Here is a 25,722-nt window from a genome sequence, read left to right as displayed (position 1 = left end):
GGTCACTTCCTTTTCCCAGCAGCTCCCTCCAGCCCCCACCCCCTTGCCTCGTATTTGCATGCCATCATGACTAAGGCACATCAGGGTGTAAGGTCATAGGGAAAGCAGCTATGCAACTACCTCGCAGGAAATTCCACCCTGGGAAACCTTTCACCTTCCCCAGTGCAGAGAGGATCAGCACAGGCAGCTGATCCTGCAGCTGAGTGGTGGCAGCTGCCTGCAAGCAGTACTGGGACTACAGTGTTGGGCTGAAAAGGGAGGGAGAGACCTCGAGGAGAGGGGAGCCACTGCTCCCCATCTAGCTTTACCATCAGAGTCTGGGCTAGCACCGATCTGGAGAGGTTAACCCACTGGGCACCCCAAGACAGCAGCTGCTCTGCCTCCTCACTGTGCTTCACCTTTACCCACTCGATACATAAAGCTGAAACTCCCCAGCTTCTGCCACTCGACAGGTGCAAAAAAGCAGCACAACCTTCCCCACAGATCCAGTCCCGATTCTCAGGAGCTATTCTGCCCTTATGCAAACACTCACGCAACTCACAGAACTCCTCCAGAGACACAGTGATCTAACCCTGGCCAGGCCTCCAACCACCCAAAAAGGAAATAGGCAAAAAGAACTAGGAATTGCCCCATCTCACTAACTGCATCCTTCGGGGAGGCAGTGAGCCTTCTGTAGCAGCAGATGTACAACCACAGATGGAGAAAGGCCCAGAGGCAACCTGCCCTGGGGCTCTTCCCACAGAGCCCCTCTTCCCCACCAGAGAAGAGACATCTTATTAACTTACGACTGGCCAAGTGGGCAAGGGCTTCTGACATTCCTCCAGCTCTGAGGTTTGCAGGAGGCTTTGGGGTTTGCAGTGGTCCTTGTGGCCAGAGGTCAAGTGCCCAGACTCAAGCAGATCAAGCTCTGAAGCATTGTTTGCACTAGGTACAGTAGCTGGGGTCATCAAGTGCTTACAACTCAGCCCTTGGCCCTCCACAGTTAACTCTAGTTCTGCCCTTATTTAAGAAACAGAACATATTAAGGAAAGTTATTGCAACAATGAAGACCAGATTACAAAGGAGGGGAGAAGAGTGCAAAGACTACTGAGTGGGAGGAAATAAGAGATCTTTTGGGAGCAGGACGGCCGTTTAAGTAATGATATAAATAAGTTATCATCGGGGTTTGCAGAAGAACTAGTTGGTGACTTTCACAAGGTATCTATTAGTTTTCAAAGTCCTCAGGTGTTTGGATTACCGAGCCAATTCTCCAGTCTCTGAGCTAGTATGAGATTTATCAGGGTTAACATCTCTGAAGACTGACACCCAGAAAGTTTCCTGTACAGAGCCTTACCATGCTATTCAAATGCCTCTTCCTCTCCCTTGTCCCATGGATTCTGGAGAGGAAGTTTGTGACAGAGCAGGGGTGCTGAGGCAGCCCTATAACCCCTGGAATCAGCTGATCAGGAAACACACATAGCAGAAAGCTGTGGGGAAGCACAACTGCTATCAAAAGATGGACAGTGCAGAGCAAGCGAGCAGAGTGGGACGCGATCGCCCAGCTCCTTTGGCCGGCGACAGGGTACTCGTTGTCCTCTTCAGCACACGGATATTGTGCTTTGGCTCCGAGCCTGCACCCGCAGCGAGGCACGCCTGTGCCCTCCAAGACTCTGTCTCCACAACAACAGGAACCAGAAGCCACAGCAGACCCCAGGCAGCTCATTGGCCCGAGATCACATTACAGGACAGGAAGGAAGAAGGCACTTTGATCAGTCTGGAATTGCTTTAAACAGGTTCCACATCGATATCTCAGCCACTGGAATTAACCCCCCACCACCCTAAATGTCCCATTCCTAAAGACATGTCCTGCTCCAGCATGCACATCGGGGCCCAGGCAATCCAGCCACTGGCAGCTGCTCCCAAGGAAAGGTCATGGCAGAAAGCAGCCTAGAAGAAGGCAGAGAGCCTCCCTATGCCTTGCCAGAGGAAATCAAGGCTCAACGGGGCCCTACCTCTCTGGTGTATGTCTTTAGCACAGGCACATGCTAGCTGTCCTCAAAACAGCAGCAAGAGGCAATTTTAGAGGCAGCTGGCGGAGACAGGCTGGTGCTCTGCTGCAGCTCCCCTCCTCACACTCAAGGGCAGTGGGAGCTCCTCCACCTGCCTATGGGACCTCCTGCCCCATGCATGCCCATCCTACAGCCTACTCCTAGCAGGCAGAGGGTTAATGATGCCCAGGGAGCTGCAGGAAGCCTCTTCCTTGCCCTCTCAGGAACAATGGAGCCTTTGTGGGAGGCTGGGCAAGTGTGGGCAGATCCCAGGACTGGCAGTTACCCAACTGGGCACGTTGTTCCTGCCAGGTTCTCTCTCTGCCTCCTCAGGTAGGAGGAGAGCGGGTGGCTGCCAGCCCTTCCTGCGGGCCCTGGAAGAACACTGGGCAGCCCAGCCACAGAACACCACGTCAGCGTGCCCCGTGGCCCCGCCAAGCAACCTCTCTCCTACCGATATGTCTGGGTACAAAACGCAGTCAGACAGCCACAGACACAGAGCTGCCAGATGACACCACCATGCAGCAGACCAGACTGTGAGCTGGCTGAGCACTGCCAGCACTGCCAGCTTCACACCTGGGTATCCAGCAGGATCAGCTGTGCTTTCGGGATATGTGGGGGGACGGGGGGAGGTGCTGCAGCAAGCAAAAGCAGTTTTTCTCACCATAAAGCCACATTTTGATTGTGGGTGCAAGTGCTGACCTGGGACCAAAAGCTTCTGGGAAAACTGAGAACTCCTCCATGTGACACACAGGCAAGCAGTGAGAACACAACTGTGTGTGGGGGGACTACAGTGACCAATTTCCAAGCCCCCGCAGTCTGAAAGTGGAACGAGTAAGCAAGGAAGCAAGCAGCTCCAACATACTCCTCCTCTCTACAGATCTGCATCTCCCATGCCCAGCAGATCAGTGTACAGAAAACTTGGGGATGCTCTGAATTCACACTCTCAAAGCACAGAGCTGATCCCCAGGGCAACACGAGCACTCTACGTCACACTCCCAGACCTTCCAGCAGAGCTTCATGCCCCCTTGGGCATGGAATCAGGGTATACAACAACAAACCCAGCTCACTGAGGCATACACTGAGCATCTGTACAAAACCTTTGGCCAAGCACCTGACTCTGGACAAATAGCCTGCCTTAGAGCTGCTGCATGCCACCTCTAACATAGGAAATGCCTCTGGCTGGTTCACAGGTGATGCAGTGCAAAGACAAGTGGAAAACAGCCCTATGAGACTCAGCACTGCCTCCCTGGAATCTCCATGCTAGGCACAAGCTGACAGGCAGAGAGCAGCTCCAAATATCTGGATTAGCTGAAGTCCCAACAGAGGAAAGGTGCAGCCCAGGTGCATGCCATGTGTACCACTGTGCACAACCACCGCAGTTCAAACCCTACAAGATCAAATGCCTGTGATCAGTTACGAGGGAGGAACGTCCTTTTCCACTTGATGCTGCAGCTGCATCCCCCATCTCACAGCAAGACTCAGTCTTCCAATTTTTAGGAGCACAAATACAGACCATCATTCTTGGACCTAGCAGCACCAACTCTGCCAGTAGCAACCACTTCTGTTTCTTTTTTATCCAGTCCCAGTGCCCTGCACTAGATCCAGAAGTGCCGCTGCTCCCTAATTTTGCCAGAGGCACACTGAAAAGCAGCTTGAGCAGACTCACACAGCTCCCCAGGTCTGCACCCCAGTTCATCCTTCGCTTTCAGAGCCAATGTCTTCTTCCTTGCAACTCTCAGATAACTGCTCTGTCAGTTCTTTACATGTCCCACCTGAGGGCATGGCTTTCTTCCTTTTCCCCGATCACTTTCTCCCATGTCTGATACTCAGTTCTGTGAAGGCCACTTCAAGACATGCCAGACAAGTTAAATACAACACTACCTCAGACCCCAAAAGGGAGGCTAGATGCTCTCAAAGAAAGGACTGCAAATAGAGCTGTCACTGCAAACCTGCCATGCGCCTCACTTGGCAGCCAGTTCTGTTCAACAAAGCAGCACAACCCCCAGATGAGTTTTGCTCTTCCCTAAACGCTCAAGCACAAGAGTCCAAGATGAGGGCAGGTAAAAACATTTGATGGAGCTGACAGGGCAGGGTTTAATCTGTATCTCTTAAGAAGATGGCAGTGCCTGAAAGAAAACAGAGTATCTGCTTCCAACAAGGAAAAGGAAGAATCTGGATAACCTTTTGCTAAAAGAGAAAAGAAAAAAAAAAAGAAAAAAAATCAGGGCAAGAGGGACAAAACAATCTTTGTCCTCATTTTGCTGGTCACGCAGGCATGGGGCAGCCGCAGTACCCGCTGCCCCAGCTTGGTCAGCAAATAATAACCACAACCAGCCCATTTTCACTGAGGTTTATAGAAACCAGGCTCCATGGTCTAGGGAAAGCTGCATCCTCTGAGAAAGAGGTAGAGCATAGATGGGATTTCCAGACTACACTGATAATCGGCTCACAGAAACCAGATAGGACAGCACACCCTCAGAGGTCATCACTTGGCTCTACCATGTTTGCTCCAGATGCTGTCCCTTTAAACATAGCTCCAGAGACCACACAAGGGTTAAATCTGCCTATAAATATCTGTTCTCAGCAGGGCTGCTGCTCTGAACCCTCCAGCCATCTGTTCTAGCTTTCCCCCATCTAAGACTCTAACATCTGAAACATGCTTACAATTCTTAGGAGTGCTCCCAAAAATAGACCAGTGCCATGGCTTAGCTCTGTTGCCAGTGTCTGTGAGCACAGGAGCATGTATACCGGTGCCTGTGCCAGCACAAGCCAGGAGTCATGCAAATATGAACATGTCTGCCTCTTTGACAGCGAGCAGGCCTGCACCAGCATGGGTCTGTGCTGGCGTGGGTGTGCCTGCTTAACTGCAAATTCATGTGAATCCGCACGAGCGTGTTCATGCTGGTGTCAACCTGTGTCTGTACACGTGTGCATGTCAGTCCCAGCGCGTGGGCGTGAGAGAAGGTGGAAGCCTCTCTGCTGGAGGATGTGATGGAAGTCCTGCCGTGCCTTCTTCCTCGGTGGACAGCAGCGCTGCAGGACACAGCCAGGCACCTCTCCTCCTGCAGCCCAGTCCTGCTTGGCCTCAGCAAGAAGTCCCACTGCATCCAGGCCCTGGCACTCCAGTCTAGACAGGGAGCCTACCCTACAGCACAGCAGGGAACAGAGGACACCAGTTCTCTTGTTCAGTGCTTGGCTCAGCAAATTCAGCAGTCCCACCTCTGGGCACCAGAACCTCACTGCGAAAGCAAGTGAAGCCTGAAATGTGTGAGGCCCAGGACACACCACCCTGCTCACATCCAGCTGCAGCTTGCAGGATTTTCTCAAACACTCCAGAGAGAACATGGGCAAGGTTGCAGTTGTAACAGTTTTGGAGCAGAGTGGGCTCCAAGTCTCTCAATAGCTCTTTCCCAACATCCCAGACATGAGTGGGTTCACCCTTCTGACTGCCAAGGCCATTAGCCTCACTCCACATGGGCAAATCCAGGAGACAACAATCATCTTCATGGTCAAATGCAAAACAGGAAATGAGCTGTCAGCTCCCAGATCTGGACATACCGTCCAGGAGCAGACAGACCATTCTCCTGAGCATCCTCAGGACACAGCACCTGCTCTGTGCCAAACAAAGCTCATTCTCGAACTCCCATTATACACTGGAGACCATCACAAAGAAGCCCAGCCCGCGCTGCTGGCCCTGCTGACACCACATTGCAGGATGATGTACATGCACGGCCTCAGGGAGGGGACATGCAGTGTACATCCTCAACAGAGTGACAACAGCCCGAGGATGAGACAGCAGCTACAATTTCATCTCTAACTACTTCCACAAGAGTGATTTTCCCCCAAGTAAAACTACAGACAAAGCTCCAAACACTCAGTGCCTGGTTGGGCAGGACAGGGCTTTTTCAGAGCGCTCCAGTTCTACCAGCCCCTGTACCCCACGGTGATGGCAAACACCTGCCACAACACAACACAGCACACGTGGTGCTGAGCATCCTTGTCCAGCACATGCACACACAGAGCCCACGGGCAGGTAACACTGTGGGGGCTCCCCCACAGCTGCCCCCAGAGGGATGGGCCAGCAGGAGGGACCAAGCCCACTGAAGTGTCATTTGCCTTTTTTCCAGAGTGCATTCAAAAAGGCACCTGACAAGTAGGAAGGTCAGAAGGCAGAAAGTACATACCACCACAGTTTTACTCAGGACTTGCCAAGCTGCCCATTGCCTTTCACCCCTCTGATGTACTGGAGATAGCCAGCTAACTCCAAGAACTATAAGCAAGACTTCTAGTGAAGCCTAAAATGTAGGTTCTCCTTCAACTCAGGTGACAACAGAAATGGAAAAGAGCTTCATAGTCCAGCTCTTTATTTCAGGGAAACAGCCTCAGCAGACTGAGTCAACACAGCTGTAATCTGAGAGAAGAAAAAAAAACCCATTGATTCAGGTATTGATTTGCTGCAGGAATTTGTGTTTGTTTAGAAGTTTGCCCATGGGTCAGACCTTGTTACAAGCATCTTTCCTGGTGATGAGGTTAGAAACAGACTGTGCCAAACTCCAGTCACCTGCCTGGGGAGCAAAATGCAAGCAAATCTGGAAGTTAAGTAGTCCCTCAGGGATGCTTTCCTCCTCCACTCCCTCAACTTTAAAAACCATGCTGTTGGGTGGAGGAACATCACAAACAACTGTAAGACAGCACCAGCATTTGGAGGAGTCCAGCTAGGGTGTAAACAGAGGGGCTGAAGGTCAGGCAGTTTATCAGAAGTTTCAGATCATGAGATGGAAAGGATTTAAACAGCAGATCCATTTCAGGATTATTTTCCCCACCCCTATCTATCAGAAAGAGCACTGGGATTTTGAGATCCCCACAGGTTTGCAATTCAACCAGGCAAGGACTGAAAAATGAACCAAAACTGAACTGACAAGTCTTATTTCCTTCTCTCTGGCAGAACCAAAAGGTTAAGTACCAGGATCAAGTAGACATCCACTAACAGAGACAATTACCAAAAGCACTGCACACAAAAAGTTCCTGTATGGGGTCAGGTCCCCAGTGTGCTCCATGTTTGGTGGAAAACAATAGTGTCCACTTCAGTACCTGGCCACAAGTGTCAGCAAACTGCAGACCACTAGATTCTTTTCCAACCATTCCTCCTCCTCTTCTGCCTTGCATGATTGCTGAGTGAATGACCACAAATCAGTTTAAGGAAAAAGGGTGGCTCTGTCAGGCACAGTGATTCCAGAGAGACACTCAGGTATTGCTAAAAAGCTCTCCTCTTCCCACACCTCATCAAGCCTATGGGCATAAGCTCTTAAAAGATGGGAAAGAAAAGAGAAGTGATGACAGACTGAGGACTAGGCGCTAGGCTGGAGATACATCCCCAGTGTTCTCCTGACCTGAAAGCTCCCCTTACCGCTCAGCAAGTGTGCAGCATCCATTACCCTCTACTAACTTCCAGCCCCAGAAATCTCTGCCAACACCAGGTCCCAGCATCGCTTCTCGTTTTTCCTCCCCTCTTCTGAGGTGGGGGCACAACTACATGTCCAGAGACATACATCTTGGGGAATAACAGAGCTGTCGTTCCCCTCATGTCTACATTCCCCACGTGGCAAAGATGCTCAGCCTTACCAGCAGCTTGTGAGTACCTTTCCCCACTGTGTTCTTAAGCCTTTGTCCATCTTTCAGTTCCTTTCATTTCAACAGAGCAAAATATTGTGAAGGATTTACTTTGCCTTTTAACTTTTCTTAGCCCATGACATCCTTGCTAAAATAAAAAACAGTAAATCAGTTCCTCCCCTTCCCCACTTTTGCTGCCTTGCAAGTATGTCCCGTGATTAAGTTGTGAGATATGAGAGAGGAAGCAACAAACTAGTTCAGACCAACGTGGGTATCCTCCGCTACTTGGAGGCTCACAGCAGGCAGCCAGCTGCTTACTCTCATGCAGCCCCCTTGCTGAAGTACACAGAAGCCAGTCAGACTGGAGAATTTGCTGCATTGTATGCATTTGAAATAGCAAAAATCAGCATAGAAATTAAGAAAATCTGTCTCTGAAGCCAACTGGACAATTTGCATCTGAAAACTTCTCGCTGGAGGAGCCTCCCTTATTTACAGCTAAGTTTTATTTCTGTGGGGTGTCACATGCAAGCTGGGACACACACTGAGATTCCATGACTTGCCACGATTTGTCAAACAGTTCAGGGTGGAGCTAAGGCTTGCCACAAGGAAGGAGCAGAGTGAGTACTTAGATCACACCTGCTTCACCCCTGTACCATCTCCTCTCCACCCTGAGAATGGGTAACAAGGCTGCCCATATATGGGGCTACAGAATTTGGATGCCCAGAAATTTAAGATGCTGATACCCAAACCACAGGCCACAGCAAGAAAACCACCCCTTGTGCTTCCATTCTCAGGATACATTGTGAGTAGCCCAACAGCATGAGGTGCTCGAAACCTGGCCAGCTGCCCATGCAGACTGCCATCAGAGCGGCCAAACACCCCTGGTTCCCCCCAAAGCGTGTCTTGGCCCTCTACAAGATGTTGGCTATTCACACAGGAGTTGCTGGCTCCCATCTTCCCCATGGAAGAGACAACTTCAGGGTACATTTCAACCAGACCATCCCTACACCAACAGCAGCCAGGAAAACACTCAGGAACCTCACACAGCTTCCTGCCCCCTGAAAGCCAGCCCATGTCCAGCATAGCTTCTGGGTGTCAGGGTCCAAAGGAGACTTGACTCTCAGCTCCCATCCTCCCAGGCCAGGCCTGCATGGCCTTGGGCAAGGCACTTCACCTCTCTAATTGCCTGTAAGACAGCAGATGCTGCCATCAGCCTGCAAAGGCCTGAACGCAGCAGGGAGCTCCCTCTCCTCCCAGGCAGCATCACTGTGAGCAGAAGCAAGAAGGCAAAGCCAGGCTGCCCTCCTGTACCTTCTCTCCCTAGCCTGATTCTGAAAATAAAAGCCAGCTTCCATTTGTCCCAGCCCCAAGAGAGAAGGCGGCAGAAAGAGGTTTGTTGTAAATACATGAAACTGTCGCTAAGTGAAGGAGAAAAAAAAATCCGGGGGGGAGGGGGGGTGGAACAAGGGAGGGGACAAAACCGCATTTTTACTTCTGGTGGCCAGCCAGCTGACTGACTCAGCCAGTTTGGTTGCTTGCCATATAGATTTAAAAACAAAACCAAGCCTCAGAGAGAGAAGGGGGTTCGGATGAATGTGCTTTTTTCTTGTGTTTCGAGTAAATCCTAGATGAGCCCAGGATATGTTTAGTAAAATGGCTTCCCTGCCTCACTGTACCCAGGGGTGCAGCACAGCGCAAGGCACAGCACAGGTCTGCCAGTGCCAGTGCAGTGTGACACTCCAGCTAAGGCACTTTGCTCCTGGCTAATCACTGGGTCTGAAAGAGAAGTGCAGTGAAAGCCCTAAGGCTCCAGGGCTACCTTCAGAGCTGGTGTCCTGCAATCACCTCAAGGGCTAGGGTCTTTGCTCTGGGTCCCCAGACATATGTCACATGCCTGATGGGTGGCATGGCCAAGGCTAAGATGACCTGCTCCATTCAATGTGTCCTACATCTGCTGAGAAGAGGGCTGTAGTGTCTAGTCTGCCTGCTGCTGCAGCTGCTCTTGGGCTATGGGCTACAGCTGAATTCTGTGGGCACCTCCTCACCTTCGCCTGTTTCTTGCCAGAGGAATGTGCACAGGAGGTGGGAGGAGCAGGGAAGAGGTTGTTTTGAAATACCAGCTCCCATTTTATTTATCTGGATCCCACAGTGCCCATGGCATGGTAGCCACTTGTAAGAGTGTTCTGTTCCCAAAGCACTGTACAAACAAAAACACGTGCTCCCCACACCCTTTGCAGCAACTCAACATGCTGGCATGCTCAGCACAGCACCAGACAGACAGTGCTCACTGCTCCACGCCAACTCGGCACTTCCATACAACTGGATGGTCACAAAATCCTACGTGAATAAGCAGTTCTTGGCACTTTCCAGCTGCAGCAGTCATTACAAACACTAGCTGGTGAAGGAAGCCTCATGAGCCTCCCACACAGTGATCTCCCATAGAAACTGGCCAGCCTCCCTGGCAATTAATCTGTTGCTCACTGCAGGGAGTGCAGATAGAATAAGTTACCTAAGGAGCTGACGACAGGTAAGTGCCAACCCTGCTCCTATTCCCATTTCAAGATAGCAGAACTGAGGCAAAGAAAAACCAAGGCCCTGTCCACAGCTGCCCCAGCCATCAGCAAGGCCAAGAAGAAAACTTTGCTCTTTGGTTCCCAGTCTCCAGCATGGACAATAAGACAATACTGAAGTGTGGTCCATCAGCAGAGGCCCACTGGCCCCATGGGGGCTCAGAGGAGGGGTGCAGATGTGCACCCTGCAAGTGGGGGAAGCAGGTACAAGATTCCCCCAGGGATTGCTGCAGCAAGGCACCTGAGAAGGCTGTTACTGCCTGCACTGGCTCATGCAGAGAGCAGGCAGACAGACACAAGTACAGCAGCCAAACTGGATGGGACCCACCAGTGCAGGGTGAGAGGCACTGTTCATGAACCAATGGCTGGAGCTCTCCCCAGCCTTCAGCCTTCCCCAAGGCCTGCCTCACTTTATAGAGGTGTTTTGGGCTTGAGCAGGAAAAGCACAGTGCGGGGCTACGGACAGGGTAGGGGAACAACATGCAGAGGTTTGCAGCGAGCTAAAAGGGGAGATTTAATAACTGTTGGAAAAAATGGCTGCTTTATTGCAGGCAGCTTGTAAACCCTGGAGCCTGAAGGTCTGGGAGTAATTTCTCCCTCCCACGTGCTGGGCTCAGTTTGTACTGGGGGTCAGAGGCCAGTGCTTTTCCAAAGCATTCTGGGACAGACGCCAACTGGAGCAGGCTGCTCAACACCACTCCTGCAGCAGGGCCTGGGCTTTGAGCAGCAGGCTGGAGCTACTATTAACCCTTTGCGGAGTGATTTCTCCCTTCCCCCTCTCCTGGCTCCATCCCTCCAGTGCAAAGAAGACAGCTGCTGCAGGCCCACTGGGGCCACCCCAAACGAGTCTGGGCTAGGGAGGCCACTGGTCTCCCAAAGGGCCAGCTGGTGCTGCAGTGCTGCCCAGGGCCTGTGCTGAGCTCCCTGTGTGCTGGCTCAGTGTGCCCCTGAGCCACTGGTGACGGAGTCCTACCCGTGGGTCCAATCCAGGAGTTGGACTCCTTGCGGAGGGAAACGAGAGCCCAGAAGAGCGACAGCCAAGCACTTCGGGTAAAGTCTTGCACCAGCCTTGGCATGGAGGGAATGATAACTCATAGGAATGCACCCAGCACCACCAGAGAAGGAAGAAGAGCCAGGTACCACTCTCCTTGAGCCCAGCACCAGTCCCTGCAGTCCAGACACCTACACCTGCTATGCCACTTCTTTCTGGGAAGCTTTTGGGCACAAAGTCACAACCAGAAGTACTAACCAAGGTGCTCACAGGAGAGAGTGCTCCCATGTCAAGGGTCCTGCAGGACTCTTGGCACCCCTTCTCTGCTCAAAGGAAGGATGTCCTTCCCAGCAATCTCCTGGGCCCTGGTGCTCCCTCTGCCTCCACTTATCAGTGCTTTCTTCTCAGGATAACATTGTGCCCAGCTGCTTTCCCCTGCACTCCCTCACTAGTCTCCTGGGGGAGGCAACAATTGGCCTCCACATGGCACCTTCTGCTTTTCCTCAGCATTGGGTAAACACCAGAACCTACCAGTCCTTGCTTCCAGCTGCTGCTGACATCCCTATTCCCTGGTGGGGGTTTAAAGGCTGCCTGCCACAGCCCTCTAACCTCCTTAGCTGTCTCCTCCTAGGCTCTGGGACAGGTCTAGATGTCTGGGGGAAGCATGACTTTGCTGTGTCACTGAGTTGCAGCAGCTTTGGATCACCCGTGCAGGCAAGAGCATGGCTTCCAGCAGCATTTCAGCTTCCCTTCTCAGGGATGTGTGCGAGTGTTTCTGGCCTGCAACCCAGCCCCTCTGCTCCCACCCAACTAAGTATTGCCAGCACAAAAAGAAGCGAGCTCAATTCTGTTTCTCAGTGGCATCTCTCATCTCCCTCTCAAACATATGCCTGATCCTTCCCTTGCTTCATCTCCTTTGTGCTCAGCGCCACACCAACAAGGAAAAGGGGCCTGTGACTACTGCCAGGCAGACGGGACACCCAAGCACTCAACTTGGGTCTGGCTGCTGGATCTGCTCCAGGCTCTTTCCTTCTGTGCAGAAGCACTGAGCCCAGCTGGCACCCAGAAGTGTGCACCTTGGCCCTGCCTGCCATGCAGCCCCTGGCCTTGCTGCTCCTGTCAGCCAGACACTGTCCTACAGCCCCCATCTCTGTGCCACATCCATCACAGGCATTCAGGTGATTTTGCAGGCTCCTCCAGCAGCATTTACATGGCATCCACACAGCCCTCCCACTACTACTTCTTCTGACACCAGGTGCAGTCACTGTCCACAGTCTTACTAAGCAAACAGGGGGGCCAGAACCTACTGTCAACCGCATGTCAAGCAATACTTCTCCACATAACACCAAGCTTCCGCCAAGCTGCCAGGGGGGATCTGGCTGTGCCTCTGCACTCCTCCATTGCAAAGATGCTCACATGAAGATGATGATCCCTTCTCCCTCCAAACACAGAGTTGTGCCTTCTTGTCTAAATCAGTTCAAATTGTGCTCACATCTTTCTGATCCAGGTACAAAATGGCAAATTTCCCTATAGCTTTGTTTATCCCATCTTTCCAAGCTCCTGATTTCATGTCCCACCTGCAATCCCTCCAGCTCCTTCTTCCAAAACTGCCTTTACAGTCAAAGCTGCAGAATCCTCTTTCATCCTCTACCATCCCTTCTGACTAATCCACATACCTCAGCCCTCCTTCTGGGCATGCCCTGAGATCACAGACAGGCATCGTCTTCATGCTCCCAGCTACTGCTTCACTGGTTTCAGGAGAAAGGAGTTTGCTACGCTTCTCATGCCCACTTCATTAAATCCTTCTGCTCCATCCCTCCCAGCTCCTCTGCTCTCCAGAGAAGTCCCCAGGCTAGAAGCATACAAGATGCAGCCAGAGCATTTTGGCAACTGTGGCTTAGAGGACTGCCTGAGCTTGGGGTAAAGGCTACTGCCATACCTTCTGGTGCCAAACACTGATACCTGCAGATGGGAACCTGGTGCAGCAGCACAGAGAGACTGAACCCACAAAAATACTGCTTTGCCAGAGGCTTCCTACTGCCAAGATGGCAGGAATATCAAGCCTGGGGGTTACTCTCAGGAGACAGAAACCCACAGCCCTGTGGCCATCTACACCCAAGGAGCACATCATCCCACTACTTGGCCAGAGAAGAAAGAAACAAAAGCTCCCGTCCCCTGGAAGGGGCTGCATGAATATCTGCAATAGTGAGCTTTGCCTCCCTTGGCTGCACGTGACATACTCAAGCCAGACACCGGCCCAAAGCATCCAGCTCTGGCACCAGGGCTGCAGTTCACAGCTGACCTACCCACATCTGCTCCAGTCAAACAGCTCCAAGCTTTTTGCCCCAGACTCCATGCCTGCCTCAGGCCCCAGGCGCTGGCTGGAGCCCTGCCAAAGACAGGGCTGCCTGTTTGAATCTTAAGCCAGAACCCAGTAAGAATCACCTTTAATAAGCCTTTCTCCTCCATCAGGCACCCTGATTTTTTTCAGCTACGGTCTTGTGAAGCAGAAGGCTGCTTGGAGCCAAGCCAGCACCGGGGAAACCACCATTTCAAGGTCCTGCGAAGGTGTCTGTAAGAGCAGAAGGAGCCTTGGTAGGGCGTGCAGGAGTGATGCAAAGAGCAGGCTGTTTGCTGGGAAGCTGCTGCTGCCTGCCAGGAGGCAGTGGGGGAGGAGGCAGCAGATGTCCACAGACAGCCTTTGCCGAGAGCCTGCAGCGCTCCAGCCCAGTGAGGGGAGGAAGGCAGCGGCTGGTGCCGCTGCTGCTGCACTCTGATGGAACAGGACAAACACCACAGGCTCCACCGAGAAAGCTTATGCTGCTTTTCTCTCCAATAACCACTACTTCAGCGATGGGAAATGGGAGTCCTGGCACCTCAGCTGGGGTTAGAGAAAGACTTCAGGATGACTGCTGAGAGACCTCAAATGCAGGAGGAAAAATCCCTGTCATGAAACTATAAGACCCTTCTTGTCCTGGAAGCAGTGGCAGCTGCAAACCCCAGCACAGCTGTTGTGCTGGGGCCAAGTCTGTCTAAGGGGCCCTGGGCGAAGGCAGTGTGCCACAGCCCATGAGCTGCCTTTACTCCTGGCATACACAACAGCTGGACACTCACAGTGAGACCCCAGACAAGTGCCTATGGGTAGATGCACAGCAGAAAGAGGAAGAGACACCAGCTCTGGCTGCAGCCCCCCCTTTGAGCACTGGAGCCAAAAGGAGACACCCCTTTCCCCCCCGCCCTTTGCAAACGGAGGACACTGAACAAGGCCACCAGCGCCGTGGCAGTCAGCCAGTGAGCCCAATCCCAGCCACACTGCTTTTGTTGTGAGTATGAGCTGCCGGTGAGGCTCCAAGTCAGTCCACGTGGTTCTCATTTCCTGTCCCTGGGTAGGGAAGGTTGGCTTTCTCCCCATCCCACAGCAGTGAGGCTGACCAGAGGAGCTCTACAGCCAGAAGCTACCTTGCAACTACCCCTCTCCCATGGGTTCTGTCCTGAACCCAAGATGTGGTCAGCCAAGCAGCATTGGGCCTGACAAGTCATACGATGACGGGGAGCAGCACCTTAGAAAATTGGTCCCTTGGCACTGGGACCCCCAAGGGCAGTGGCAGGTCCCAGGAAAACCATCCTACCATCAGAGAGGATCCTGTGACTACAAGACTCTCACTCAATTTCTGCCCAGACTGTTCAATGGGACCTGAAGACTCCCAGAAAAATTGGCATTTACCCGTTTCAGACTGAGAGGGACTGACTTCACCCAGAGGAGTATCTTTGGCTTATTAAGCAATACCATCCACAGGCTTGTTCAGTTCAAATCAAATCATTCCTGGGTTCCTCCTACAGCATACTGAGATGCAGCCTGGCACTTGGGTCCACTTGAGTCCTCTTAAAATAAAAATTAATTGATATGCAAATCAGACAAGGCATTAGACTAGTCTACTGGCCAAGGGCAATGCACAGATTCCTCACTGTTCCAATGCTACAATCCCAGCTCCCCCACACACTCCTCCTTTCTGAGCCCAGGGTCAGCCATTAGCCATGGCTCACCAAAGCAGGGAGGACCCACAGACACATACCTGGTGTGCAAAATGTGGCCTGGATGCCACATGTTCTGAGCCAGGTCCCAGCTTTGCCTCATCCCCTGCCTGACAATCAGCATGTCACGTCTGGCAGAAGCACTGCTGGGCTCTCACCTGATGCTGAGCCACTGGCACAGGATCCGAGTCAAAGTACGGGCACATTAGTATCTGTGCCCAGTGGGGAGGCAAGGAGGCAGCAAGAGAAGTAAGAGCCTGATTTCCTGGACTGTTTGCTACTGGGATTCTCCTACAGTTTCCAAGAAAGATCAACTCTTTGCATACCCCTGGTTGTTTTTCCAAAAAAACTGCAAACAGCCACCACAGCCCCAGCCACTGGACCACCCACAGACAGAAATAGCCACAGATCACACAGTCAAGAGCAGCCACCCAAAATGCTCAGGAGCAGGTCTTGGAGGAAGAACAATGCCAAAACATGGCATTACTCTTGGATATGGCCACCTCTTCTTTCTCCCCTTCCAACTAACTAACCACCAGCCATAGTTACCCTCTTCTGCAGTCTTGTTTCAACCAGAGGCTGGGCAAAGCAATTAACTTCTCCATCTGGTTGCAGGGAGATGAATACAAACGTCATCACCCACACAGGAATCAGCAGCCCTGAGCAATGTCAACATCATCCCTTTCCAGACAAGAGCTTGGAAAATGGCACTGCCAGCATCGGCCTCAGAAAGAGAAACCCCAGGATGGCTGGTTTGCTCCTCTGCTGTTAAACCCACTGCGGACCTTCACGGGCCCCTCTCCAAGGACCTGTAGGGAATTCTGGGGAACGGACTTATCAATGGCAGCCTATTATTCCAACAGCAACAGAAAAATGCCTGGGGCCCTTAAACTAGGATGGAAAAAAAAGGACGACTAAACCCTACTAATGAAAGGAATACATTTTAATCAGTGTAGGACTTTGTGAAATTACTTTTGATTTAAAAAGCATAATAAACTAAATTATAAACATTTGCCACCAGTAGCCGAGTCTCTGAATATACTGAAATCACAAGGTGGGGTGAGAAGCAGTTGCTTACAGGTAAGGTCCTGACCACACAAGCAGGTGGAACAATCACTCTTCTCACTAAAATAACACATCAGGGCTAAAATTATATAAAAGTATTTGGAAATGGCTGGACACTTCTTTGCTGAAGCTCTGCTTTAGGCAAAGTAACTCTTCTTTTATCAACAAGATGTTTACAATTTCAGCTCATGAAACTAACTTTTAAAGAGCAAAAACAGGTCTGGGTTTTGGAAAGGCTTTTATTTGCTTTGATTTATTTTTCTTTCTTTTCTTTTTTTTTTTTTTTCTTAAGAGGATGAGAAGCAAAAACTCACATTGAATTCTCCAATGGAGGTGGGCAGTCTAGGCAGATCATTACTGAACCTCTGACCAGGAAAATATTTTGGAAGAGATGCCACAGACTGAAGCACAGTCATGCCCCTGCACTTACCTGTGCTTCTTTTGGATTTGTACTGTTCTAACAGCAAAGAAGACAAGCAGGGCTTGGTCTTTTCTTTCCTAGTGTCAAATTCACATGAAACAGGATTCCAGACTGAAAATTAGGAAACTAACGGGTACAAAAACCATCCAATTCAGCCATTCTAAACCATATATGTGCAGATGGCATCACAAACATAAATAACAATAAACTATTTAACTATTTTTTCAACAGTCTCCCCAGCAGCTTCCCACACGTTTTGAGCTCTGAGAACAATCTGGGGATAAGAGAAGCTCATCACTGCAAGATGCCAAAAGGATGGCCACTCTCATAATTCCCAGCTGCAGAGTGAAGGTGCTTGGCCTCTCCTGTCAAATGTAATCTCAGCTTCTGCACATGAGTCCTGAGAAAGGAAAGGGGACATACCACTCATTTCCCAGGTGGAGGAGGGGACACAGCTACGACGAGGCGCTTTTTCTCCTGCCCAAAATAGCAGAAAGCAGGGGATGGGTAGGGCAATGAAAAAGGGAGAGTAGGGCACAATTCTGGTGCCTGCACCCCACTCGTAGGGCTACCAGGTCTGCATAGGCTGCCAAATCAAATCGCTATCCAGAGCCACACTCCTGACAAGTGTAACAGGCAATGCCCTCAAAGCAGGACCAGTGTGAGGCTCCTTCCACCCAGAGCCATCACTGCCCACGTCTGATGCTCATCCACAACAACTGGCAGCAGCTGATGCCTATGGATCGCACAGAAACCTCAATCCCTCCCACTGGAGAAGTTCCACAACTCCCCAGGCTGCTGAGTTTTCACAGGCTCCAACCAAAACCCCCATCCCAGTCTCCATAGATGAGTTTTCACTGTTGGAAAGGGATCTGGGACACTGGGAGGACATGCAAGGAGGGTGGAAAGAAGCAGCCTGTACCCTTAGTGTCTCCCCAGACAGAAGCACTTGTTGGCAGATCCATGACATCACTGGTTGGCTCTCCTGAAGGAAAACAGACAAATCCAAGGGCAGACTTCCTGCGCCTCACCAAGGGGGAGTTTATCCAAAACACAGGGCTTCCTGCTCCCTTCTTAGCACCATCTCACAAAGGGAAGACTTACAAACGGTAAGACACCATTTATTTTGGGTCCCAGTTTCTCATACAAAGAGGAAAGTTACACTAGATTATCCCTCTTGGGTCAAGCATTGTGCTGGCAGCACCTGCATTCCTTGCCCTATGCCCACAGTACCCTGCCTGGGCACGCGCTATCCCTGATAAGGAAACCACCAGCACAGCACCTGGTGGCAATCCTTCCCCCGAGCCTTGGGGACCAACACGCAGCTTGTCCACGTAGCCTGCGACCACAGTAGAAATAAAGCCACCACCATTCAGAAAAAGCATAATTAGCAAAGATTAAACAGCCAATGACTATGCTGGCAGCTGGAAGGAAGACACAGACCACCACCTCTCTGCAGCAAAGGAGTCACTGATTCTTGTGTCTGTGATGCATCTGCCAAGTGCCCTGCAGGTCTCGCCCCCACTGTGCCCAGTACAGGAAGATGCACCAAGTCCACTCACCCTGATCACCAGAAAGTGTATATACTACCATATAAAAAATCCTTCCTGTCTTCTTTTCCAAACTCATCTCACCCTCTCTCAACTGGGACCCCCTCATAAAAGTAAGAAGAGACAGGCCTTTCCTGGCATTTCCTTTTTCTGAAAAGGCTGTAAAATTTTCCAAGCATAGCTAAAGCCAGAGCAAAGTTTGTCAGGAGCTCAGCTCGTTAGGCGGCTGCTCAAGGAGCCCCGCGGGAGGCGCAGGCTGCGTAATTCAAAACATCTTGGACCTTGGAAAAGAAAATAGCAACCAGGCTGCGAGAATGAGGGGGGCAGCTCCAGCTCCAGTGTAACCCCTGCTCTGGGAGCACCCCAACTGCAGAGCTCAAGCAGAGCTACAGCCCCAGCAGAGGTGCTGCGGCCAGCCCAATGGATCTGGCACCAGGCGGAGGAAATTCCAAGCCTGTTGCTTCTGGCAGCCACACCGGGCCCTGGCTAGAACCTCGGCAACCTGGAAACCAGCTACTCAGCAATTTTCTTGCCATCCAGAGGACTCAGTCTGAACCACAGTTTCACTTCCCCCTCCCTGCCCAAGAGGCAGGGAACACCAGAGGGAAAGAAACATTTGCTCAAAAGCTGTCATGACCAAAGCCCCTCCAAACTGCTTTGCTCTGAGAGAACAGTCTTGAGCTGCTGCTATCACCCCTGCCCGCCCCTCGCTGAATCTGGGGGCGGACAGAGCAGAGGAAACTTGCTTGGACTAGCCCTAGGTCTCCCTGATTCCCTTTGCTCCTTGCCAGAGGAAAGTTCAAACAAGGCTGCACAGAGGCAGGACACAGGCAGCTTTCAGCCCAGCCTAACTGCCACGCTTGAGACTCGCCTGTGGCTGGACCTGCTCTGTTCAGGCCCTGTCTGGCCCGATCCTCTGCTACAGATCAGTGCTGGAATAAATCCTGCCAAGGATGTGGTGAAAGCTCCAGTGCTGCAGGGGTTTCCACAGCCTTGGCCAGCTTGATGTAGAGAAGAGTTGACCAGAGATGCAGCCCTTCTGCTCAGTTACTACCCTTCAGAGCCACCCATCCAGTTCCTCCACACCCTGAGCAGGGAGACCTACACTGCGGGTTGTTGGTACCCTTGCCTTTTATAAGCCACCTTTTTATAAGCCAGCATCCTTTCCCAATTGCAGCCTTTCCAGAGGCCTGAAGCCCAGCATGGCAACAGAGCAAAGCAACAATCAATGCACCCACTGCTGGAGCCCCTGCCCATCTGAAGGAGAGTACAGCTATTCACTGATACACAGCTATTTAGCTGGATCTTTCTTCCAAAGAGTGTATTAAGATTCTACTTTCTATTAGGAATAGAAATGCTTCAGAGTCCCTGCCTACAGAACCAGGTAACTAATGCAGACTGATCAGACAGGTACCATGCCTTGGCTGGCAAGTCAAGGAAGATCATTCATGAAGCAAACTTCAGCAGGGGATACACTGCAAGCAGAGGACTCCTAACATAAACCCTTAAGAGAAAGTTGGGTATGGCCCTCCAAACAAAGGCACATCATTCTTGGAGAGCAGCATTTCTTTGCAGGGTGAACAGAGGACCACGGTGCTCCTCGGAGTACCAGAAGCTCCACTTGGTAGCCAAGGACAGAGTTTGCAACACTGCTGTAATCACACGAGCCACAGCTTTCTAACTTCAGCAGGGCAAATCTTGCTAGAAAACTCAAAGGTGCACAGGGCATTGAAGACACTTCAAGAGAGGAGCTCTTGACCTCCATCTTCTCAGAAGAATAGAAAAACCCTGCTTATGTGTTGAACAGGAGGCTGAGACCCAGAGAGGCAAGAGAGTAGGAGTGATGAGCAGGAACTGGGAATCCTGGCTTCTGTCCCTAGGTCTGCCACATATTCCCTTCCTGTCTTTGGTTAAGTCACTTCCTTTTACTTTTCCTGCCAGCCTCTATTTTGGTGGTTAAAAAAAAAAAAGCAATCATTTGCTTCTGCAGAGTGTTTAAAACCTCTTCTGTCCTGTGACAGGGCAGAAGATTGCTGCAGCCAGAGGCTGCGAGACGCCCAGCATGCAGGAGCCACGCTGCTCACACAAACCCCAGCAGAGCCTGGCATTTCCTGTGCTTACATTTTGAGAAGCACAGAATCTGTAAACAGTCAGTGCCACAGTGCATCTTCTACACAAACCATATCCTGGCCCATTTCCTCTTCTCAACCACAGGACTAGGAGCTGAGCAAGGAAAAAGTAAGCTGCTCAGCTGACCTGTGACAGAGAGAGCAGTGCAACTGAACACAGCATTGCTCTGGACAGCACACCTTGCAAGGAGGTGGCTGTTAATCCAGTAGCAGCAAAGATGGGGAAGATCCAGCAATACCAGAGGCAGGGTTAAAAGGGAAAAAAAACCACAACAAAATAAAACTGAAAAAAACCAACCCAACCACCACCCTGAAGAGGCACAATGGTGCAGATGTGCCTGAGGAGCACAGCTCTCCTGCTCCCTAGCAGATCCATCCTGTGGCCTCCCACATACTTTGGGAAGAAAGAAGACAAGTAGGCATAGGCAGAAACAAGGAGCACTCTGTGGTTTTGCTCAGTATTTCAGTCCATCTCTCACTCAGGAGGAGCTCTGCTTTGCTTTCCAAGTCTCGCCCTCTCTGGCATGGATCACAAACCTGGCTTCTGGCCCAGGACTCGGCTCCAGCAGCGCTCATCACCAAACAGGGTGACGCCCCACCTCTGGGCACAGTGCATAGCACAGTCCTAAAGCCATCTTGAGGCTATTACCCCAGCATCAGAAGAGGCTCCCCATTATACCCCAGCTGGGATTCCAGGCATCCTGAGTCGCAGCTGAAAAACCCAACACCCAAACATAGCTCCAGCTCTTTGGGGGAAGAAAAGCCCAGCATCAAAGTACCGTTTTCTCTAGTGGCTCCAGCTGAAGCTGCCAGACAAGCTGCCTGCATTGGAGAAATCCTGTCTCCCAAAGATGCCCAGGCATAGCTTGCATGTTCCTCTGCCTGGAGCTGCCCAGAAAGATGCAGCAGGATGATGCCAGGTGAAGGCATTGCCCTCCCATCACAGAAGTGGAAAAGGGGCTGGAAACCACAGCCCGATGCACCCATCTGACAATTCAGCAAGGATACCAGGATACAGGGAAGCCCCCTGTGCCCAGACCACCTCTTCATAAAGAGCTGAGCAAGTGGGAAGCAGGCTTCATTGCACTGACTGTGCCCAGCATGGACATACACTCAGCGAGAGCAGAGCAGGTTCTCATTTCCTTCTTCAGGGCACTGCAGCCCATTATCCTCACACTGGTTTCTCCAGTGCAGGGTTGTAGCTGGCATCAAGGCAACCCTGTTTGTTTTGGAGTCATGTTGTCTTAGATGGCCCATCTCACGCCTTGGAAGAGGGGCAGCAGCAGGTCTGGCCCCAAGCAAGCAGGACTTGAAGCCAGTCAGGATGCCCAACAGCAGCACACCCATTTCCAAGTCTTGGTACAGGCTTCAGATAGCCATGCCAAGACAACCCATGCTCCATCTTCCTGCCATGCCATGGCCCAGGCTTCCCCGGGCACCGAGTGCTGATCTGCTGGCCAAGGATGCAGGGAGCGAGCAGGACTCCTGACAAGCTGTCTCTCCATAGCGTGGCTTTCTCTTAAATCAGAACCAAGTACCAGTGACACTAACTGCTTCCCTCACAGTATCTCCTGCTGAGTATAACCCCGTGGCAACTGCAAATGCCATCAGGAATTGGTCCCAATTAGAACAAATCCATCACCCTATCCACCTTTGAGTTTCATAGAAGTTCAGGTAGGAAGAAAACAAAAACAGTCCCCTGTTCCCAGGAAAGGGTCTGGTGCTGAGCAGATGACCTGAAACAGGCACCACAAAAGAAGGAAGGGTGCCTCTCCTCCATGCCATGTGATTTGGCTGGCGCTGCCTCCTCAGGAGAGGCTGATGAAGTGCAAAATACAGCAACAGAAACCATGCCCACCAATCTCCAGTAACAGCTCCTGGGTACCTTCCTCTCAGGGCTGCCAGAGGTGGTGAAGAAAGGAAACCAAACCAAAGCAGCAAAGACTGGCCCACTGGAAATCAGCACACAACTTCAAAACAGAAGTCAGGAAGAACTGAGGAATATCACTGTGGCCATCCTCACAATCTGCACCACACAGCTGCTGAAGATGCACAACTGAGAAGCAAAGCACTCACGACACTTCCTAGGGCCCTTGCTCCAGGACAGGTGCATTTTTCCACAGCTTCAGTGCTATGAGAAACCTCATAGGGTAACTAAATCTCATGGAGATCAACTACATAAAGTCAGAACGCACAGCTCCCACCACTCTCTGGAAACACAGGACCACACATGAGATCACCAGAGAATGCATTTGCCAGTCAAAATCTGCCTGGGAGGAAAGGAGAGCTGACTGACACCAAGTCCTGACCTGCACTAGATTCTGATTTTCCAGAAGAGTCATGCTGGCAATCCTCCTTGTACTTCGCTGATACAGCTTAAATAACACTGACAAAATATTGCTGCATCTGTACATCATATCGCTATGATATCTCTACCCTGCATTATATTATATATCCATGCATCTACATACCACATTTCCTGTTAAAAATGTCAAAAGTAATCAAACACAGCTCAAAGTCTCCTATGTGCCCTCTCCCACCCCCAGTCCAGGGCACTGGCATGATCCTGGGTCTCAGCCAAAAGAGCAACAGTACAAGGAAAACTACATTTTCAGAGCAAGCTCTAGGTTTCTGCCTGGCTAAGGCTGTTGGGGGACAGCAGACAGCCCTGGGAGGAGGCAGTGACAGAAGCTCAGGAGCAGGTTCACAGGTAGAACAGACTGCTGATGCATTCTCAGACAGGAACAGCAAACTTGTGCTTTTCCACATGGGACTTATTCTCCCAGAAGAGACCAACTTGAGAGATATGTTGGGCAGGGTATTTAAAACTGGATGGAGCCCTAAGGAATTAAGCACTGGAAGCCAGCCTGTGCCATCTCCAGGAAATTACTAGACCTGAGCAGATTAAAACCCATTACAGCAGCACATCTGGACATCCGAGGAACACAAACACATCCTCAAGTACTTTGACCACTAAGAACTTTCCGTCCTAGCAGCAGCAAAGCCTGATGCAATCACCTGAGACAGGGTAAGGAAGCAAGGGCTGTTCTGATGCCAGTTCTGAACTGGACACTGTACTGACAAGAGATGGGGCTAAAAGAGAGAGAAAACTATCGTATATACCTATTTTGGGACCCTAAAACAAACCGGAGAGTAACAAAGAGCAACATCTCTACAGCAGTAAGAAACAGCCACTGACTGGTCAGGACCCAGCTGATGCTCCCCACAAAGGGAACATGGAGCCTCCTCTCCAGCTATCCCTCCTTTCCACATCCCTCCACAGAGCAAGCACTGCCAGAAGGGAAAGCACTCACAGTGTTCAGCAGGAATGAACAGCAGGGGACAGAAGAAAAAGCAATGTTTTTTTTTCTCCCCAGAACAGCAAGTATGGAGGACATGATGCCAGCTGGGTTGACAACTTGACAGAAAGTCAAAGGCTGAGTTGAGCTTGGACCTCAGAAACTCCAGGCCAGTATGAGTGAAGTCCACAGCTCACGGGCCTGGAGTCTAAAGTGAAACTAAAGTGCACTGGAACTAGCCTGGAACTAAAGCGCAACTCCAGCACATCCTTGGCAGCTGCCCTGGAGCAGCATAGCCCAGTGAGCTTGCTATGTCCAGCTTTGTGATGGCCCAGTTGCTTCATGCAGCTGTCTGTGCCCTCTGTCACACAGTGGCCAGAGAGCCACCTTCCAACAGCAAGATGCAAAAGGGCTTAAAAGTACAAAACAACTATATTTTACTTTCTTCAACTGAACAACAACTGTGGTTTCTAGTTTCTAAGTAGGCTTTCCTTTAGCTGCTGCCTGTTTATTTCTTTACAGTGGCGGGGATCTGGAAAGAGGAAATGGACTTTCAGGGGAGGGAGACACAGTAATACCTACAACACTGCACCACGGAAAACACCATGAAATGGATTTTCTAGGTAATGAGGATGCAGGTCAGGGTGGTAAGGAACAACCAATCCCACCACCTGCTCGGCTAAAATGGCAACACACATATTAAAAAACAAACAAAAAGGTTCTTCACCACTTAGGTTATGTATGCTCTGGCAAAAGTCCCACTGGAACAGACAGCTGCTGTAGAGACAGCACACTGATACTCTCATCTTTCCACCAAGGAGAATCAGGCAGCAACATCGACGTGGCCATTTCTGCACTAGTTCCAGCCTTGGGTATTACATACCCACGTGTGGTGGCAGCCAGCATTATCACAGGCACCAGAGTCAAAGCAGGTCTTGATTCAGCACCAACACACCCTTGCCAAGTGACCTTGGGCAAATCACTTCCTCGGTGACTCACTGTTCTTATCCCTCCTGCCACCAAAGTAGCAAAGCAAGGCACACACACAGCCCCTGTATGTGACTGATGGATGGAAGGAGCTGCATGTCATTTCTGCATGCCTGGCATGAAACTGCATTTCAGCAGGGTAATGAGTGGTAGCCACATTCGCAGAACAGATCCTGCAGGTCAAGAGTACACACTAAGGCTCCCGTAGCATCGCTCTGCAGGCAAAGGTGCATGGCTGGCCTCTGTGCCATGCCGTTGGCAGCCCTTTGCTTGGCAGAGCCAGGACACAGCCGTATGCTGCCGCAGCCTGACACCCTGTCAAACAGAGCTGCCCCCAAGGCGTGCAGACGCTGCCACACACAACAACACAACAGCCTGCCCTGTCATGTAGCATTACTTATGTGTTCAGATATGCATCCTTCTCGCATTTCTATTCCAGCAAGAACGGGGCTGGAACAAGTTCATCACCTGCTAAAGACACGTCCCTAATACAATGCAGGGGAGTTTTGTTACATTGATTCCTTTCTGTGCGCAAGAAGAATACGTATGTACAGGTGGTGTTTCTCTCATTTTTCGTCCAAGCTGACCGCACGCCTGATTTATCTCAACAGGGAACACAAGCCTATCGAGTAGAATACTTCAAATAGAGGGGACAGGTCTCCCCGACAGTTAGGATGGGCCCTGACAGGAGTGTTTGTTCAAACCCTACGTGAAACGTGGCAAGTTCCCATCCTCCCTGGGGCTTTAACAGCACTGAAAACGTCTTGCAAAATCCAGACCTGCTCCGGTAAAACCAGACGGAACTCGATTAAGTTCTTTGCACCAGAGAAAAGCCCCAGTCGAGGCACTTTTGTCCGCGAGGAATCGCCTGCGGCCGCAGCAGCATTAGGTGACAAGGACCAGGGAAGAGCGGTCCCCGAGACGTGAGAGCGAATCGGGCAGGGTCCCGCGGAGCAGGGGCAATGTCCAAGGCAAGAGGGAGCGCTGACAGCTCATCCCCAGCCGGCCGGACTCGGAGGGTAGGCCGAGCCGAGACCG

General features: G+C 51.2%; 1 protein-coding gene across 3 annotated transcripts in view; it reads right to left on the bottom strand.

Moving 5' to 3' along the window:
* The window catches only part of BCL9L (BCL9 like), a 62,826-nt gene that overhangs the window by 21,561 nt on the left and 15,543 nt on the right, over positions 1 to 25,722 (bottom strand). The gene's annotated exons all lie outside the window — the stretch shown is intronic.

The sequence above is a fragment of the Molothrus ater genome, chromosome 22 (genome assembly GCF_012460135.2).
Source record: "Molothrus ater isolate BHLD 08-10-18 breed brown headed cowbird chromosome 22, BPBGC_Mater_1.1, whole genome shotgun sequence".
NCBI lineage: Eukaryota > Metazoa > Chordata > Aves > Passeriformes > Icteridae > Molothrus > Molothrus ater.
Note: the sequence above shows the minus strand (reverse complement) of the source record. Positions and strands in the feature narration are given on the sequence as shown.